The sequence below is a fragment of the Leuresthes tenuis genome, unplaced genomic scaffold, assembly GCF_036924035.1.
Source record: "Leuresthes tenuis unplaced genomic scaffold, fLeuTen1.0.hap1 SCAF_21, whole genome shotgun sequence".
Taxonomy (NCBI): domain Eukaryota; kingdom Metazoa; phylum Chordata; class Actinopteri; order Atheriniformes; family Atherinopsidae; genus Leuresthes; species Leuresthes tenuis.
In genome coordinates this window covers 11778859-11797598 of record NW_027325375.1, presented here as the reverse complement: position 1 = coordinate 11797598, position 18740 = coordinate 11778859, and positions in this window count along the sequence as shown.

Sequence of the window (18740 nt, the reverse complement as noted above, 5' to 3'; positions counted from 1 at the left end):
TTGTCGGGCATTTGCAACTTTTCTTACCCGCTTTTTACAAACCATGGTCGGACCTTCACACCTTTTAGTAGCCGAACAACCCCGCTCCCGCTATTGATTGTGTACAGTTGGGTATTTTAACCTTTTCTTACCCGCTTTTTACCAACTATGGTCGGACATTCATACGTTCTTACAGCGGAACACCTCTACTCCCTCTTTTGATGGTGTATGTTCGGGCATTCGAACCTATTCTTACCCCCTTTTTACAAACTATGCTCGGAGATTCAAACCTACTCACAGCCGAACAACTCCGCTCCCGCATTTGATGGTGTATAGTCGGGCATCCTCACCCTTTCTCATCATCTTTTTGCAAATTATGATCTGACATTCACACCTACTTGCAGTCGAACAGCTCTACTCCCGCTTTTGATTATGTTTGGTTGGATATTCGAAACTTTTCTTAACTGCTTTTTACAAACTTTGGTCGGACGTTCACACCTTGCAGCCGAACACCTCCGCTTCCGCTTTTGATGGTGTATATTCGGGCATACGAACCTTTTCTTACCCGCTTTTTACAAACCATGGTCGGACTTTCACACCGTGTTACTGCCGAACACCTCCGCTTCCGCTTTTGATGGTGTATGTTCGGGCATTCGAACCTTTTCTTACCCGCTTTTTACAAACTATGGTCGGGCATTCAAACCTTCTTGTAGCCGAACACATCCATTCGTGCTTTTGATGATGTATGGTTGGGCATTCGCACCTTTTCTTACCCATTTTTCAGTAATTATGGGTGGACATTCACACCTTCTTGCAGCTGAACAGCTCCTCTCCCGCTTATGATCATGTGCGGTTTGATATTCGAAAATTTTCTTTCATGTTTTCTAGCAATTATTGATGGATATTCAGACCTTCTTGCAGCTGAACACCTCCGCTCCCGCTTTTGATTATACATTGTCGGGCATTCGCACCTTGTCTTACCTGCTTTTTACAAACTTTAGTCGAACATTCACACCTTCTTGCAGCTGAACACATCCTCTTCTGCTTTTGATGACGTATGGTCCGGCATTCTTACCTTTTCTAACACATTTTTCAGCAATTATGGTCAGACATTCACACCTACTCGCAGCCGAACACTTCCGCTCCCGCATTTGATGGTGTATAGTCTGGCATTCTCACCCTTTCTCATCAGCTTTTTGCAAATTATGATTCTGACATTCACACCTACTTGCAGTCGAACACCTCCGCTTCCGCTTTTGATGGTATATATTCGGGCATTCGAACCTTTTCTTACCCACTTTTTACAAACCATGGTCGGACTTTCACACCTTTTAGTAGCCGAACAACTCCGCTCCCGCTATTATTTGTGTACAGTTGGGTATTTTAACCTTTTCTTACCCGCTTTTTACCAACTATGGTTGGAAATTCCCATGTTCTTACAGCCGAACACCTCCCCTTCCTCTTTTGATGGTGTATGTTCGGGCATTCGAACCTTTTCTTACCCGCTTTTTACAAACTATGGTCGGACATTTAAACCTTCTTGTAGCCGAACACATCCACTCCTGCTTTTAATGATGTATGGTTGGGCATTCGAAACTCCTTGTTGCCCGCTTTTCATTAATTATGGGTGGACATTCACACTTTGTCGCAGCCAAACACCTCCGCTCCCTGTTTTGATAATGTATGGTTTGACATTCGCACCTTTTCTCACCCGCTTTTTAGTATGGTCGGCCATTCACAGCTTCCTCTCCACCATACTTGTATGGTGGGATATTCACACCCACTTGCATCCGAAGACCTCCGCCCCCACTTTTGTTGATATTTAGTCGGTCATTCGCACCTTACCAGCTTTTGGCAAACTATGGCCTTCTTGCAGCCAAACACCTCTGATCTCGCTTTTGATGATGTAAGGTTGGGCATTCAGACCTTGCTTCACCTGCTTTTCACCAAATATAGTTGGACATTCACATCTTCTTGCAGCCGAACACTTCCGCTCCACCTTTTAGTGTTCTATGAGGCATTCACACCTTTTTTTTCAACGCATTTTATAGATTATGGTTGGAAATTCTCACCCACTCTCATCCGAAGACCTCTCCTCCCGCTTTTGTTAATATATAGTCGGGCATTTGAACCTTTTCTTACCCGCTTTTTACAAATTATGGTCGGACATTTACACCTACTTGCAGCCGAATACTTCCGCTCCACCTTTTAGTGTTGTATGGTTGGCATTTGCACCTTTTCTTACCCTCTTTTAATACTGATTGCTGAAGATTAAGTTGTTCTTTCTCAAACTACAACATTTTTTTAATTGTTGAAACATGATTTGAAGTGATTAAATAAGGAGGACAAACAGTTTTAAGTCAAGCTGATAGAAGGAATTCATTTTATAGCAAAATCTGTATTTCGTCATATGTCGAGAGATTCTTATTGCTGAAGAAGTTCTTTCTCATTCTACAAAGTACAACGTTGTTTATCTTTGAAACTTGATTAGACATGAATAAATATGAAGGACAAAGCAGTGTTAACTTGGTTTGAGTTAAGAAATTTGTTTTATAGGAGAATCCGAATTCGTGCATAACTCGTAAAATAGAGCTTATTTTCGGATTCCTGAAGAATGAGTCTGGTTCTTTCTCATAATACAAAGTTTGTTGTTTATTGTTGAAACTTCATCAGAATAGAAGAAATAAGGACAAACCATTTTAAGTCAGTTTGATAGAAGGATTTCATTTTATAGCAAAATCTGTATTCCTTCATATCTCCTCGAGAGAAGCTTATTGCTGAAAATTAGGTCTGGTTCTTTTTCATACTACTAAATACAGTGTTGTTTATTGTTGAAACTAGATTAGAAGTAGATAAATATGAAGGACAAAGCAGTTTGAACTTGGTTTGAGAGAAGGAATTAATTTTATTGCAAAATCCGAATTCATGCATAACTCGTCAAATAGATAGTTTTTATATGACTTGGGAGTAACGAGTTGTCTCAGTGAGTGATTCGTTCATTTTCATGCAGTACCCTTCCTCACCATATGGCAGGCGGCAGCTTCATAAGCTCAGTCAGCAGGACAGGAAACAGTATTGATTCGTTCACGACTCAACTCCTCGGGTGACGGGTCCTCGCACAGGAAACAGTATTGATTTGTTCATGACTCAACTCCTCGGTTGACGGGTCCTCGCACAGGAAACAGTATTGATTCGTTTACGACTCAACTCCTTGGGTCTTCGTTCATTTGTCACGTTTCAAATTCTACATTTCACTTGACAGGCTGAAGAGCAGTAGGCACAACAGTTCGTTCACAAACCGGATCATTAATCTCATAGACTATTCTACCATCAACAACTTGGAAACCACAATCGACTCTCTAGATGCAGAGAAAGCATTTGATGGAGTGAACTGGAAATTTTTATTCGCAGCATTAAACAAATTCGGGTTTGGGTCACACTTCATTAACTGTATAAGAATATTATATATCTCCCCAAATGCAAGTGTCAGGACAAATTATCAAACTTCTCCAAGCTTCAGTCTGCAGAGAGGTACAAGACAGGGTTGCCCACTTTCTCCCTCACTTTTTGCTATTTTCATCAAGCCTTTAGCAGCTGCAATCAGACAAGATAGAAATATTAAAGGTATCCAACCCCAAAATATTGAGCATAAAATAAGTCTTTATGCTGATGATGTATTACTTTTCCTTCAGAACTTACAGACGTCTCTCACTCACACGATCACACTCATAAATAAATTCTCAGCACTTTCTGACTACTCTATCAACTGGTCTAAGACCACAGTTCTGCCCATTAACTGTAGGGTCCAGAGTATACCTGTGATCACTTTACAGTCAGGAAATATTAGATATTTAGGCATAAACATTTCTTCCAGGCTCTCAGAGCTAACAAAGCTAAATTATGTGCAATTATTAAAGAGAGTAGAGGACGATCTCTCTCGTTGGAAGTCCTTACCTATATCTCTTATGGGGAGAGTTACAACCATTAAAATGATGATACTACCAAAAGTTAGCTATTTGTTCTCAATAATCCCCATAAAACCATCTGCTACTTGGTTTAAGTCACTAGATTCATGCAGCTCCAAATTTCTGTGGAAAAACAAACCACCACGTATTAGTTTAAAAACCCTACAGAAGACCACGGACAGTGGTGGATTAGATTTACCTCATTTTCAGCACTATTCATTAGCCAATAGGTTACAATATATATCAAAATGGTTTAAACCTTGTTGTTGTCACAGTTCCCAGAGACGTTGTAATCGTTGAGAATTCTATATTCCCCCCGGATTAGAGGCACGTGTTGCAGATTGATGACACTTAATCTTCTTCTCTGTTTGTTGCTGGCATCATTCCCAGCATCGTAAGTGTTCGTGGCATTGTTAGCCTCTTCTTCTGGATCTTGATATCGAGCATCCTTTTGTATTTCTGGTTTGTCAGTCCTCTCTCTCCGTTCACCGGAGTCTTCGTCTCTTTGTCCTTGAGTTTGGTGATTTTTTCTTCTTTTGATGCCTTGACACAGTGTGACAGGTGATACCACGTGGGAGATCCTTTAACTTGGACTGCTGTCCCTGTACTGCGAAATGGCTGTGCTGCTCAAATGGTCTCTCCTTCATCATATACACAGTTATTTATACATCACCTTCCACCATGAAGCGTTGTCCCTTTTTGTTTCTCTCTTTGTTCTTAAAATGCATTTATGCATGTATAAACCAATCCATTAAATTAGATCATTTTGGCAGTAAAGCGATCTACAATGTGTTTGGTCGCAAAGGCATTCTTCAATTGATTTCACTAATTGTATGTATTAATTTTGTGATTTCCTACAAAACTACACTTCTTCTCCCATCTGTCTGAATATTTAATATTGTCTGGGTGCCGTTAAAACATGTATTTTTCCCATCTAATTCCTTGTTTGCTTTGAAACAAGTATTCCCCATTTTCTATCCCTTCAGTAGCCAACCAGTTTGTATGGAGTACACTGGAGCAACTTGACTGATCAGTAAAACACTGCTTTTGTTGTCACCGCAAGGCTTCCCCCGTCGGTTGTTTCACTGAGACACTACTGAGTAACTACAACTCAACACAGTTTATACACATAACATTCATATACATACTAACAAACAAACAAACAATTATTTATCGCAATTTTCTCATCTCTGTTTGAACGTACACCCAGGTAAATATTCCTGTAGTCTTCTCATACCGACTATGGACCCATTCATTGTTTAACTTCACTGTTTTGCAAATCCTAATTGAATATTACACATTGACATTGAACTTTACTGGATAAGCAGGTCTTCATTGCATTCAGCAGCCTATATGTGAGCATCTATGTGTAAGCTGTTCTTCTTTGCATTTATCAGCAGCAAGCAATTCTTCATTGCACATGCATATGAAAATAGTAAAACAATTCCAATGCGTTAGCGAAACCTTCTATATCAGGAGTGTCCATCATGATGCTGGGAATAGAACCTCTTTCCCAGAATAGTTCAACCTTCATTACTCAACTGATCATAACTCCGCAATGAGCATATTTCAAAGTATCATTCCTCTACATGTATTCAAAAATCTATGTGTAAATGTTTAATATTTCTTATATTTGTTGATGTCATTCTGTGTGCATGTGGCCTAAACCCAATCTCTGTGTGGCAATTTTAATTTAAACAAGTTGAATTCTGCCTCTGATCATTTAAAAAAGGTGTGTACCAATATCAACCTTTCTCAGGTAATTACTGATCCTACAAAATCAAACTTAAGAGATCCTTCAAGGTTGTCCCTGATTGGCTCAATCTTAAGAAATCAAAGGTAGAAAATCCGCAGTATCTGAACTTGGTGTTAGTTATCACTGCTTAATAGCCTGTATCAGAATTGCAAAAATGAAAACATTAGGTCCACGCTTGGTATCCAGATCCTGAAACATCTCCATGAGCAGGCTTTTTATTAACTCATCTGTTGAATAGTTATACTCATGACACTGTTAAAATCCCAGATGAAGATCTAGCACTTGACCATTTTTGTAAATCTTCTAATTCCATAGTTGATAAACACGCCCCTTTTAAAAAGTATAGTAAGTATAGTAAGTTTTTTTTTCCCCTTTCCTGTTCAGCATTATGGCAGCAGAATTGTAGTCTGAATACCTTTGATGCCGAACAGATTTGCTTTGCCAAGGGAAGTTTTATAAATGTAAAGCTCCCCTTGATGCCCATTTATTTATTTCTGTTTACAATATATGACATGTAATAGAACTGAACCGGACCGGGGGACAAGGAAAGAAGAAGAGGAAAGAAGAGGAAACAGAACAAAAATAGAAACAAAAACCAGACAACCAGCTGCTACACCTGTAAAAAACAAAACAGACAACAATCCATGGCCTCTGAGGGGATTCCAGCCTTAGCGCCACCAGGAGCACCTGAAAGCCGACAAGCAGAGAAAAAACAAACACACAAACAAACAAAAAAAAGCACAAGAAGCGGCAATCGCATACAACACAGCTGTGGATATAGATGACCTGAGACGACATGATAATACATCAACTGCTTAGCGACCATGCTACTGGACTAATGAATGTGTGTGTGTGTGTGTGTGTGTGTGTGTGTGTGTGTGAGAACATGCAACACCCATGGCACAGGACCTACATGATAACCGTGCTTAGTTATGACTGTATAAGCATACAGGGCCACAATCCACAGCCCCCCCCAAGCAGAAGCAGGCAGAGAGGGCCACAAGACCCAGGCCACCAGCAGCCCCCACAGAGCATAGAACCCAGGAAGCCCACCGCAGGGGCAACCACGCATCCACCCAGAAGACTGCAGAGGAGCCCCCATAAGCATAGGGCAGAGGCCCTCCGGGAGCCAGGGGCAACAGCCCACCGACCCCGCCAGGCTCTAGCCGCCCAGACATGGGCCGTGCACTGGACCTGGGCCCCAGGAGCCCGAGCGCCCCCAAACCCCCAGGCAGAGGCCCCACCCAATACCCAGGAGGGCCAAGCGCCCCACACAGCCACACAGTGGGTCAGCGCCTGCCCCTGCGCCCCTGGCCAAGTGCCCTGGGAGTCAAGACGTGCCCACAGGTGGGTGAAGTCGCGAGCAGCGGGGAGACGCAACGCCACCCCCCCATCGGGAGAAGCACAGGCAGGCCAGGCGACAGCAAGTCCCAGATCCAGGCCCATACATCCACACATCCACACGTCCTCCCTCCCTCGACTCCGCTGGGGTGTAGTGCAGCGGGCACACCAGGGGGCCAGCAGCCCCCCAGCCACCACAGACCCTGAACCAGCAGAACAATTAATTAATCCTCCTGGCCCCTCCCGCCCCGAGCAGCATCCAGGAAGCAGGGATGTGGGAAGAAGACCCCTCCCCTCACCCTCCTGGCTCTTCAATATTTTCTAATAGTGAGCGATTAAAATTGAGGGGCAGCCAAACTTGTAGAACTGGGAGTGCGGCCCTCTGGGCAGCCTACATACCCAAAGAGCCCCGCCCACCAGATGCCACTCAGTGTAACCACCCCCCAAGACCTAATGTGTGTGTGTGAGTGTGTTTGATAAGTAGTAATGTCTAAGGTGTAATTAAAACAGGGGCGGGGAACTGCAGAGTGCAACCCGGTGGGTTTCTTTGCTCAAGCTGCTGCCCCCGCGACCCGACCCCCGGATAAGCGGCAGATGATGGATGGATGGAAGAAGCGTATTGCTCAACCATCAATGTGGTACTTTCTCATACAATGTTATAAAAAGAAGTTTATCCTTGAAACCAGCTTAAACATTTATAGATATGAAGGACAAAGTAGTTTTAACTCAGTTTGAGTGAAGCAATTCATTTTAGAGCAAAATCCCAAATCGTTCATAACTCCTCATAAGAAGCGTATTGCTCAACCATAAGTGTGGTACTTTCTCATACAATGTTATAAAAAGAAGTTTATGCTTGAAACCAGCTTAAACATTGATAAATATGAAGGACAAAGTACTTTTAACTTAGTTTGAGTGAAGCAATTCATTTTAGAGCAAAATCCCAAATCGTTCATAACTCCTCATAAGAAGCGTATTCCCATGGGGCTCGGTCGGGCATAGCCCGAAATCATGACGTGGGTCCCTCTTCCGACGGGCTCACCACCCGTGGGAGGGGCCAGGGGGGTCGGGTGCCATGTGAGCTGGGTAGCAGCCGAAGGCGCAGGCCTTGGCGGTCTGATCCTCGGCTACTGAAGCTAGCTCTTGGGACGTGGATGTCACCTCTCTGTTGGGGAAAGAGGAGCTCGTGCGTGAGGCTGAGCGGTTCCGGCTAGATATAGTCAGACTCACCACGACGCACGGCTTGGGCTCTGGAACCAGTCCTCTTGAGAGGGGTTGGACTCTCTTCCAGTCTGGAGTTGCCCATGGTGAGAGGCGCAGAGCAGGTGTGGGCATACTTATTGCCCCCCGGCGTTGTGCCAGTACATTGGGGTTTACCCCAGTGAACGAGAGGGTAGCCTCCCTCCGCCTTCGGGGGGGACGGGTCTTGACTGTTGTTTGTGCCTATGCGCCAAACAACAGTTCAGAGTACCCACCCTTTGTGGAGTCTCTGGGGGAGGCACTGGAGAATGCTCCTACCGGAGACTCCCTCGTTCTGCTGGGGGACTTCAATGCTCATGTGGGCAATGACAGTGAGACCTGGAGGGGTGTGATTGGGAGGAACGGCCCCCCCCGATCTGAATCAGAGTGGTGTTATGTTGTTGGACTTCTGTGCCAGTCATGGACTGTCCATAACGAACACCATGTTCAGGCATAAGGGTGTCCATATGTGCACTTGGCACCAGGACACCCTTGGCCGCAGTTCGATGATCGATTTGGTGGTTGTATCATCGGACTTGCGGCCGTATGTCCTAACACTCGGGTGAAGAGAGGGGCGGAGCTGTCAACTGATCACCACCTGGTGGTGAGTTGGCTCCGCTGGTGGGGGAGGATGCCGATCAAACCTGGCAGGCCAAAACGTATTGTGAGGGTCTGCTGGGAGCTTTTGTCAGAATCCCCCGTCAGAAGGAGCTTTAACTCCCACCTCCGGCAGAGCTTCAACCATATCCCGGGGGAGGTGGGGGACATTGAGTCCGAATGGGCCATGTTCCGTGACTCCATTGCCGAGGCGGCTGATCGGAGTTGTGGCCGTAAGGTGGTCGGTGCCTGTCGTGGCGGCAACCCTCGAAACTGCTGGTGGACACCAGTGGTGAGTCAACACTGTGTACAGTGGGGACGGGGCTTTGTTGACCTGAACTAGGGATGTTGTGAGTCGGTGGGGGGAATACTTCGAGGAACTCCTCAATCCTACCAACACGTGCTCGGAAGAGGCAGAGTCGGAGAGCTTGGAGACGAGGCCTCCCATTTCTGGGGCTGAGGTTGCCGAGGTGGTCAAAAAGCTCCTCGGTGGCAAGGCCCCGGGGGTGGATGAGGTCCGTCCGGAGTTTCTCAAGGCTCTGGATGTTGTAGGGCTATCTTGGCTGAAACGCCTCTGCACTATCGCGTGAACATCGGGGACAGTGCCTCTGGACTGGCAGATCGGGGTGGTGGTCCCCCTCTTTAAAAAGGGGGACCGGAGGGTGTGTTCCAACTATAGGGGTATCACACTCCTCAGCCTCCCTGGTAAGGTCTATTCGGGGGTACTGGAGAGGAGGATCCGTCGGATAATTGAGCCTCAGATTCAGGAGGTGCAGTGTGGCTTTCGTCCTGGCCGTGGAACAGTGGACCAGCTCTATACCCTCGGCAGGATCCTGGAGGGTGCATGGGAGTTCGCCCAACCAGTCTATATGTGTTTTGTGGACTTGGAGAAAGTGTTCGACCGTGTCCCTCGTGGAGTCCTGTGGGGGGTGTTCCGGGAATATGGAGTGCCGGACCCCTTGATAGGGGCCGTTCGGTCTCTGTATGACCGGTGCCAGAGTTTGGTCCGCATTGCCGGCAGTAAGTCGGATACGTTTCCGGTGAGAGTTGGACTCCGTCAGGGCTGCCCTTTGTCACCGATTCTGTTCCTAACTCAACCATAAGTGTGGTACTTCCTCATACAACGTTATCAAAAGACGTTTATGCTTGAAACCAGCTTAAACATTGATAAATATGAAGGACAAAGTAGTTTTAACTTAGTTTGAGTGAAGCAATTCATTTTATTGAAAGATCCGAAATCTTCACTATCTCGCGAAAAGAGTCAATTTCGGATTCCTGAAGAATAAGTGTGGTTCTTTCTCATACAAGATAACATAAAGAAGTTTATAATCAAAACGTGCTTAAACATTAATAAATATGAAGGACAAAGCAGTTTTAACTTGTTTTAACTGAAGGAATTCATTTTATTGCAAAATCCGAAATCTAAAAGGTATTCAGAGTACAACTCTCCTGCCATAATGCTGGACAGGACAAGGGAAGAAAAAAAAAAGTCGATGTATTGTTGGGCATTCGCACCTTTTCTTGTCCGCTTTTTGCAAACTACAGTTGGACAGTCACGCCTACTTGAAGCCGAACACCTCCGCTTCTGCATTTGATCATGTATTGTCTGGCATTCGAACCTTTTCTTACCCGCTTTTCAGAAACTATGGTCTGACATTGACACCTTCTTGCAGGAGATCACCACCACCCCCTCTTTTTAGGATGTATGATTGGGTATTTGCACCTTTTCTTACCCGCTTTTTGTAAAGTATGGTCGGACATTCACAGCTTCTTGAAGCTAAACATCTCCGCTCCCACTTTTGATCATATATGGTTGGGCATTCATACTTTTTCTTACCCGCTTTTTGCAAACTATGGTCGGACATTCACATCTTCTTGAAGCTGAACACCCCTGCTCCCGCTTTTGATGATATATTGTCGGGCATTCGAACCTTTTCTTACCCGCTCTTCGGAAACTATGGTCGGATATTCACACCTCCTTGCAGCCAACTACCTCCACTCCCGCTTCAAACATGTATAATTGGGCATTCGCACATTTTCATACCCACTTTTTGCACACTATGGTTGGACATTCACACCTTCTTCAAGCTGAACACCTCTGCTCCTGTATTTGATGATGTATGGTCGGGCATTCTGATCTTTTTTTACCCACTTTTCAGCTATTATGGTCGGACATTCAAGACTTCTTGCTGCCAAAAACCTCAGATCCCGCTTTTGATAATGTATGATAAGACATTCGCACCTTTTCTTACGCGCTTTTTGCAAACTACGGTCGGACATTCACATCTTCTTGCAGCCAAACATCTCCGCTCCCACTTTTGATCATATATGGTTGGGCATTCGTACTTTTTCCTTTTCGCTTTTCGCAAACTTTGGTTAGACATTCACATCTTCTTGCAGCTGAACACCCCTCCTCCCACTTTTGATGACGTATAGTCGGGCATTCACACCTTTTCCTAACCGCTTTTCGCAAACTCTGGTCAGACATTCACTCATTCTCACAGCTGAATACCTCTGCTCCCGCTTTTAATCATGTATAATTGGGAATTCCCATCTTTTCTTTCCCGCTTTTTGCAAACTATGGTCGGAAACACACACCTTCTCGCAACCGACCACCTCTGCTTTTGCTTTTGATCATGTATGGTCGGGCAATTGCACCTATTCTTTACTGTTTTTCAGCAATGATGGTCGGACATTCACACCTTCTAGGAGCCAAACTGCTCCGCTCTCGCTTTTGAGGATGTATGGTCTGGCATTCGCACCTTTTCTTACTCACTTTTTGCAAACTATGGTCGGACATTCACATCTTCTTGCAGCCAACTACCTCCGCTCCCGCTTCAAACATGTATAATTGGGCATTCGCACATTTTCATACCCACTTTTTGCACACTATGGTTGGACATTCACACCTTCTTGAAGCTGAACATCTCCGCTCCCGCTTTAAATGATGTATGGTCGGGGATTCGCACATTTACTTACCCGCTTTTTGCAAACTATGGTCGGACATTCACACCTTACAGCCGACTACCTCAGCTCCCGCTTTTGATCATTTATAATCGGGAATTGGAACCTTGTCTTTCCCGCTTGGTCGGACATTAACAACTTCTAGGAGCCAAGCACCTCCGCTCCGGCTTTTTATTATGTATGATAAGGCATTCAAGCCTTTTCTTACCCGCTTTTTGCAAACAATGGTGGGACATTCACACCTTTTTGCAGCAAAACACCTCCGCTCTCGTTTTTGAACTTGTATATTTGGGCATTCGCACCTTTTCCTACCCGCTTTTCGGAAACTAAGGTCAGACATTCACACCTTCTAGGAGCCAAACACCTCCGCTCTTGCTTTTGATTATGTATGGTCGGGCATTCGCACCTTTTCTTACTGGCTTTTTGCAAATTATGGTCGGACATTCATACCTTCTTGCAGCCAAACACCTACACTCCCGTTTTTGATGATGTATGGTCGGCCATTCAAATCTTTTGTTACCCGCTTTTTGGAAACTATGGTCAGATATTCACACCTTCTTGCAGCCGAACACCTCTGCTCCCGCTTTTGATGATATATGGTCGGGAATTCGAACCTAGTCTTTCCCGCTTTTCGGAAACTATGGTCGGATATTCACACCTTCTTGCAGTCGAACACCTCTGCTTCCGCTTTTGATCATATATTATCGGGCATTCGTACCTTTTCTTACCCGCTTTTCAGAAACTGTGGTCGGATATTCACACCTTCTTGAAGCCAAACATCTCAGTTCCCGTGTTTGATCATGTATGTTCGGGCATTCGTAGCTTTTCTTACCCGCTTTTTGCAAACTATGGTCAGACATTCACACCTTCTTACAGCCAAACAGCTCCGCTACTGCTTTTGATCGTGTATCGTCGGGTAATCGCACCTTTTCTTACCCGCTTTTCAGCTATTATGGTCGGACATTCAAACCTTCTTGCAGCCAAACACCTCCACTACCATTGCTGATCATGTATAGTTGGAAATTAACACTTTTTCTTACCTGCGTTTTGCAAATTACGGTTGGACATTCACACTTTCTTGCAGCCGACCACCTTCGCTCCTGCTTTTGATCATGAATGGTCGGGCATTCAAACCTTTTTTTACCCGCTTTTTGCAAAGTATGGTCGGACATTCACACCTTCTCGCAGCCGACCACCTCTGCACCCGCTTTTGATAATTTATAATCGGGAATTCAAACCTTGTCTTTCCCGCTTTTCGGAAACTATGGTCGGACATTCACAACTTCTAGGAGCCAAACACCTCCACTCCGGCTTTTTATTATGTCTGATAAGGCACACAAGCCTTTTCTTACCCGTTTTTTGCAAACAATGGTCGGACATTCAGACCTTTTTGCAGCAAAACACCTCCGCTCCCGTTTTTGATCTTGTATTTTTGGGCATTCGCACCTTTTCCTACCCGCTTTTCGGAAACTAAGGACGGACATTCACACATTCTACGAGCCAAACACCTCCGCTCTTGCTTTTGATGATGTATGGTCGGGCATTCGCACCTTTCCTTACCGGCTTTTTGCAAATTATGGTCGGACATTCATACCGTCTTGCAGCCAAACACCTCCACTCCCGTTTTTGATGATGTATGGTCGGCAATTCAAACTTTTTCTTACCCGCTTTTCTGAAACTATGGTCGGATAATCACACCTTCTTGCAGCCGAACACCTCTGTTCCCGCTTTTGATGATGTATGGTCAGGTATTCGTACCTTTTCTTACCTGCTTTTAGCAAACTATGGTTGGACATTCAGACTTTCTTGCAGCCAAACACCTCCGCTCCCGCTTATGATCACTTATGGCCAGGCATTCGAACCTTTTCTTACCCGCTTTTCGGAAACTATGGTCGGACATTCACACCTTCTTTTAAATTTTCTTGGAGCCAAACACCTCATCTCCCGCTTTTGATTATATATGGTCAGGGATTCACTGGTGTATGTCCTTCTAAACATTCTTCCACATGAATAAATATGCTACCTAGATAATAAGTTTCGCCTTTTCCCTGTTTTTACGACATGTAGTCTTCAAGAGGTATTTTATTTTTAAAATCCACCAGATTCTCCTCACTTTGTCTGTCTCTGGCTTCCGCCCTCTTGGTTTGAAAGGCTAACAGGATCGCCAGAAATTAGATGGCGTAAGCTTTTGGGATGCCAGTTTCAGAAATAAAAATAAACTTGCTCAAAAAGTAACTTGAAAGTCTGCATCTGGGTCCTCCCTTCCTGCACCATCGTTCCTGACGGCCAAGGGGGCCGACATGTGGGACCAGTAGAGGGTGTCTGGTGACATCTTGGACATGTTCCGGCGGGGGCTGGTTCCAGAGATCCTGCACTCCAGGAAGTCTGGAAGGCGGCGAGAGAGATCCACTATGAGGCTATGGTGGACATTTGTGGTACGGACTCGGTCGAGGTATTGGCTGCGCTCCACCAGACTTTCACCTCTCCTTTTGCCTCCCCAGTGTCTTCTCTTGTGTTGCCGTTCCCACAGCCCACCGCTATGCCCAAGCCTGCTGCTGCCGCTATACTCCAGCCTGCTGCTACCTCTATGCTCCAGCCTGCTGCCGTCATCCTGCTCCAGCCTCCAGATGACCTAGTCTTTTCCAATTTAGTCAAACAGTTGAGTGAGTCAAACCCAATTAGCACAGCTTTAAGAGCTGATGGTCCTCTTGCCACATCTTACAGAAGAGGGGAGTTTTATAAGAAGATTTTTGTTGTGGTTGAGCCAGTTGAATACATTCTGCCCAAGATGGAAGGTAAAGCATTACAGTATGTTCCCATTCTTTAGTCATTATCACAGATATTGAGCCTAAACGACATACAAGAGAAAGCTTTCAATTCTTCATACACTACTCACAAGGGCAGATACGAATCATTTCTACGAATATACGAATTATAACAATTTATCTCCTTCTCTATGTTGATGATTTTGAGGTTTGCAATCCTCTGGGAACATCTCGAAAAAACCACAAGATTCAATTGGGTATTGGCAAATGTTCCACCACAGTTTTGCGCTACACTGAAGTCAATTTATTTAGCTCTGCTTTGCAAAGCTGCGGATGTAAATAAGTATGGTTATGAGGCAGTACTTCAGCCACTGTTGAAATACCTTGTCCAGCTGGAAGAGGAAAGACTCTTTATCCCTGTTTTTTGGAAGGAAAAATCAAAGGCACTACAGTTAGTCTAATAGCTGATAATTTAGGTGCCCATTCAATTTGTGACTTTTTGGAAAGCTTTTCTGGATCGCATGTCTGCAGGTTTTGTTTGGGGCAGCTCTCCGAGTTTCAGGAAAAATAAGTGAGAACTGGATCCTTCCAAGCCAGAACAAAACAAGAAAATTTACTTAATCTGCAAGCAGTTTTAAAAATTCCCACTCTCACTCACTGCTTTGGTGTGAAAAGGCAATATGCCTTAACTGATAAATTGAAATATTTTCATGTTTTGTCAGGGTATCCACCAGATCTGCTTCACGACCTGGTCGATAGAATCGTACCTCTGGAGTTGACTTTGTGCCTTAATGTTTTGATCAAGAAAAAATAGTTTACGTTCATTCAACTCAAAGACTTAATCAGACAGTTCCCCTACAAGTGGACTGACAAAGCTGACCTGTACCACTGAATTTTGCCAGCCGGAAGAGCATAGGTGGAAATGCTCATGAAAATTGGAGCATCTTGCATTTGCTGCAACCAACATTTCATCTTCTAATGGATCTGAAAGACGTTGTGGAGCTAGTGTTTCTCCATTTCACACAGATGACACAATTAGATACTTGGACACCAAGATAATAGAACACAGGCATAGATACTTGCAAGTTTTCCCAGAGGCAAAACTTTTGCCAAAGCACAATTTTCTGGAGCATTATCCTTAACTGATCAAGGCATTTGGACCCCTTGTAGCTTTGTAGACGATGCGATTTGAAGCAAAACATAGATTTTTATTTTTTATTTTAAGCGAGTCATTCGACATACCAGCTGTTTTCGCAACATTTTCTCTTGCTGTCAAGCATCAGTTGATGCTGGCTTACCGATTGCCTGGCACAGACATACTCAAACCTGCCTTCAGTGTCTCAAATCTGTCCACAGTGCCTTTGGATGTCCTCAAGTAAATGTCCTTACAGTAAATCCGTGCAAAAAAGGTTTCCAGGAGAGACTTGTGTTCAGGTGGCTAATAAAGTGACTTGTTATGACGCTAGTTACTCAGTGGGAATGATCTTGACCTATGGATCCACAGGAGGACTTCCAGATTTTGTTGAACTAAGTCTAATCCTTATTGTGCAAGGCCTGCCTGCATTTGCTGTCAAATGTCTTTAAAAATACCCCCAGTTGTTTTCCTGTACATGCCATGCTTGTATGAGTTTTGTTTACCTTGCATGGTTTACCTTACAAGTAGTAGTAGTATGAGATTCTGACGGTATGATAACCTCAAGGAAAAATATCACGGTTTCACAGTATCGTGGTATTGTGATTGCAGCTCTAAAATGCTCGAAATATATGTTGTGTTATTTTGAAATGTCTGGTTTTAAAAAAACAACAACTTTTCCATTGAACACTACTTCTTTTTAGCAACAACATATAGAACATGGAACATTTCAGCAATACATCACGACAGGCTGTGATATGTGCTCATTATATCACAGGTAAGGGGCGTTGTTCGGCCTGTCGCATAGTGGAGGTCTATTGCATACACTGATGATCCACAACATTAAAATCACCTGCCTAATGGGTTGTTTTAGTGTTAAATGTAATGATTTACTTACCTGAGAATGCCTCTTATGTGTTTTAATACTTTAATCTCTCTGTAATAAGATGTACATTCATTGTTTGCATGCCTATATTCAACATATTTTTTTTGGCTTTTTGTCTTGTTTTCCTTCTACAGAATCAACATGTCTGTCAGACTTTGAGTCATATTGCAAGAATATATGGAATCCCTCAGACTGTGGGGGAATTGAAGAATATTTTACAAAAGACATTTGCAATTGAACAAGATTTTAATATTCAGTTTCAGAACCAAGATTTTGATGGTCAGTTTGAAACTAAGGACATAAAGGACAAAGACACTATCAAGGTGGTTCTTATTGAACCAGTGATCACACTAACATTTGAGGATTCTTTGAATGCTAAAGGACTCCAAGAGAGCATTGATAGCAGTTGTGCAGAGTCATCGGAAGATGTCTGTTCAACAGCATCCACCATAATTCTGTCTTCTCCAGAGAGCATCTCTGAGTGTTCTGAGTCCTGGCCAGCTCAGTTTGAGATACCTACCTTCTCCTTTGACACTGAACTCATTCTACAAGCTCCAAGAAGAAGCTTACAGAAAGGATGGAACCTTACTCAACAATTCTGCAGTAAATTCCAACATTCTGGACAAACTAGCAGATAGCATCTTTGTCTACACTGCCTATCCTTCACAAGCACAAAGGGAGCAGGTTGCTGAGGCCCTGGTTGCAAAGCACCCATGTTTAAAGGATCCAGTATCCTTCAATGGTTTATATAGTTGGCACAATAGCTTGAAGTATAAACTTGGCAATTACAGAGCAAAGATGAGACACCTTGGACCACCAGAGCTAAATGGAAACTCCCGAAAGAGAAAAACGGCTGCAGACTCCAGCACTCCAAGTAGAAACTTTAAAAAGGCGAAGAAATCTCCCACTTCATCCTCAAGGGGAAACTGATGCAATGCTTCAGAAGGAGCGAGTGGAGCTTCTCCATGAGTACAAGAAGAGAGACGATAACAAACTCATAAATGAGAAGATGGCAAAAAAACTTCTCATTGCGCCAAAATGATGTAATCCTCAACAAACCACCTGTGATTAACTTGAAAGCTTGATGGCCTACCTTGTTTGAGTTTTCCCAGGTATGTTGAACATTTTAATCATATCTTCTCCGATACACGTTGTTGTGTGGCAAATTTTCAAAGCGAATATTGCTATTTTGAATTGATAATTATTTCCTTGTTTGACAGTATCACTGCCATTTATCCTGTAACCCACGTGACAGTTTCTGGAGTGAAAGTCAGACATCTTCCTGTTTTTTTAAGATTCAACAGGGGATGAGCAACATATTTACTTGATGAGGCTGCCAGAATGAAAGCTATTCTTACCTGATTACCTGTTGAAAAAAATAGCAGTATTCTTGCTCTTCTGGTTCAGCATCCCTTATCACTTAAGTGTCAATTTCAGTGTAGTCTTTGGATAAAATTTTCTGTGTCTTATTATGTTTCTCTTGTGTGTCTGTAATACTTTTCTCCCCCATTATCTCATTATGTTTCCACATGTTTCTCTCTTGGTCTCTTTCAGATCGAGGAGGAATTACGCAGGATCACACTAAAGTTACTGCAGTCCACATTCCTGGGCAATTTGGACCAATACACACTCAAGCTGTTGAGCCTATACAGGAGGAAGGGTGGAGCCGTTGGGAAGAAACTTGATGAGATCCTTGACATGTTAAATGAGGCATGTATTTACAACAGTGTAGTAGTAGTTAGTTTTATGTAATTCCTTTCTGATGTCTGTAATCTCATATTTTATATTAATCTCATACTAATGAGTAATCTAATTTCATATTTTTGTAGGACAGCAGCATTGAGTCCCGAAGAGTTGTGATCAGAGGCCTCATTCTCTACCTTGGTGAAAACACTGGAGAGTTAATCAAGGACTACCAGGTAAATATAACTCTGACTCATAGCCCTGTCAATATTAGACAAGTGCAAAAATAGCATTTTGCTGATGATAATTTGACAAGATTTTTTAGTATATTTTTAATAATGTGCAGATGTAGAAATGAATGGGATTTGATTTGATTCATTTAATTGTTTCAAAATTGCCTTACACATGAAGGACACAAAGTACAATTGAGGATAAA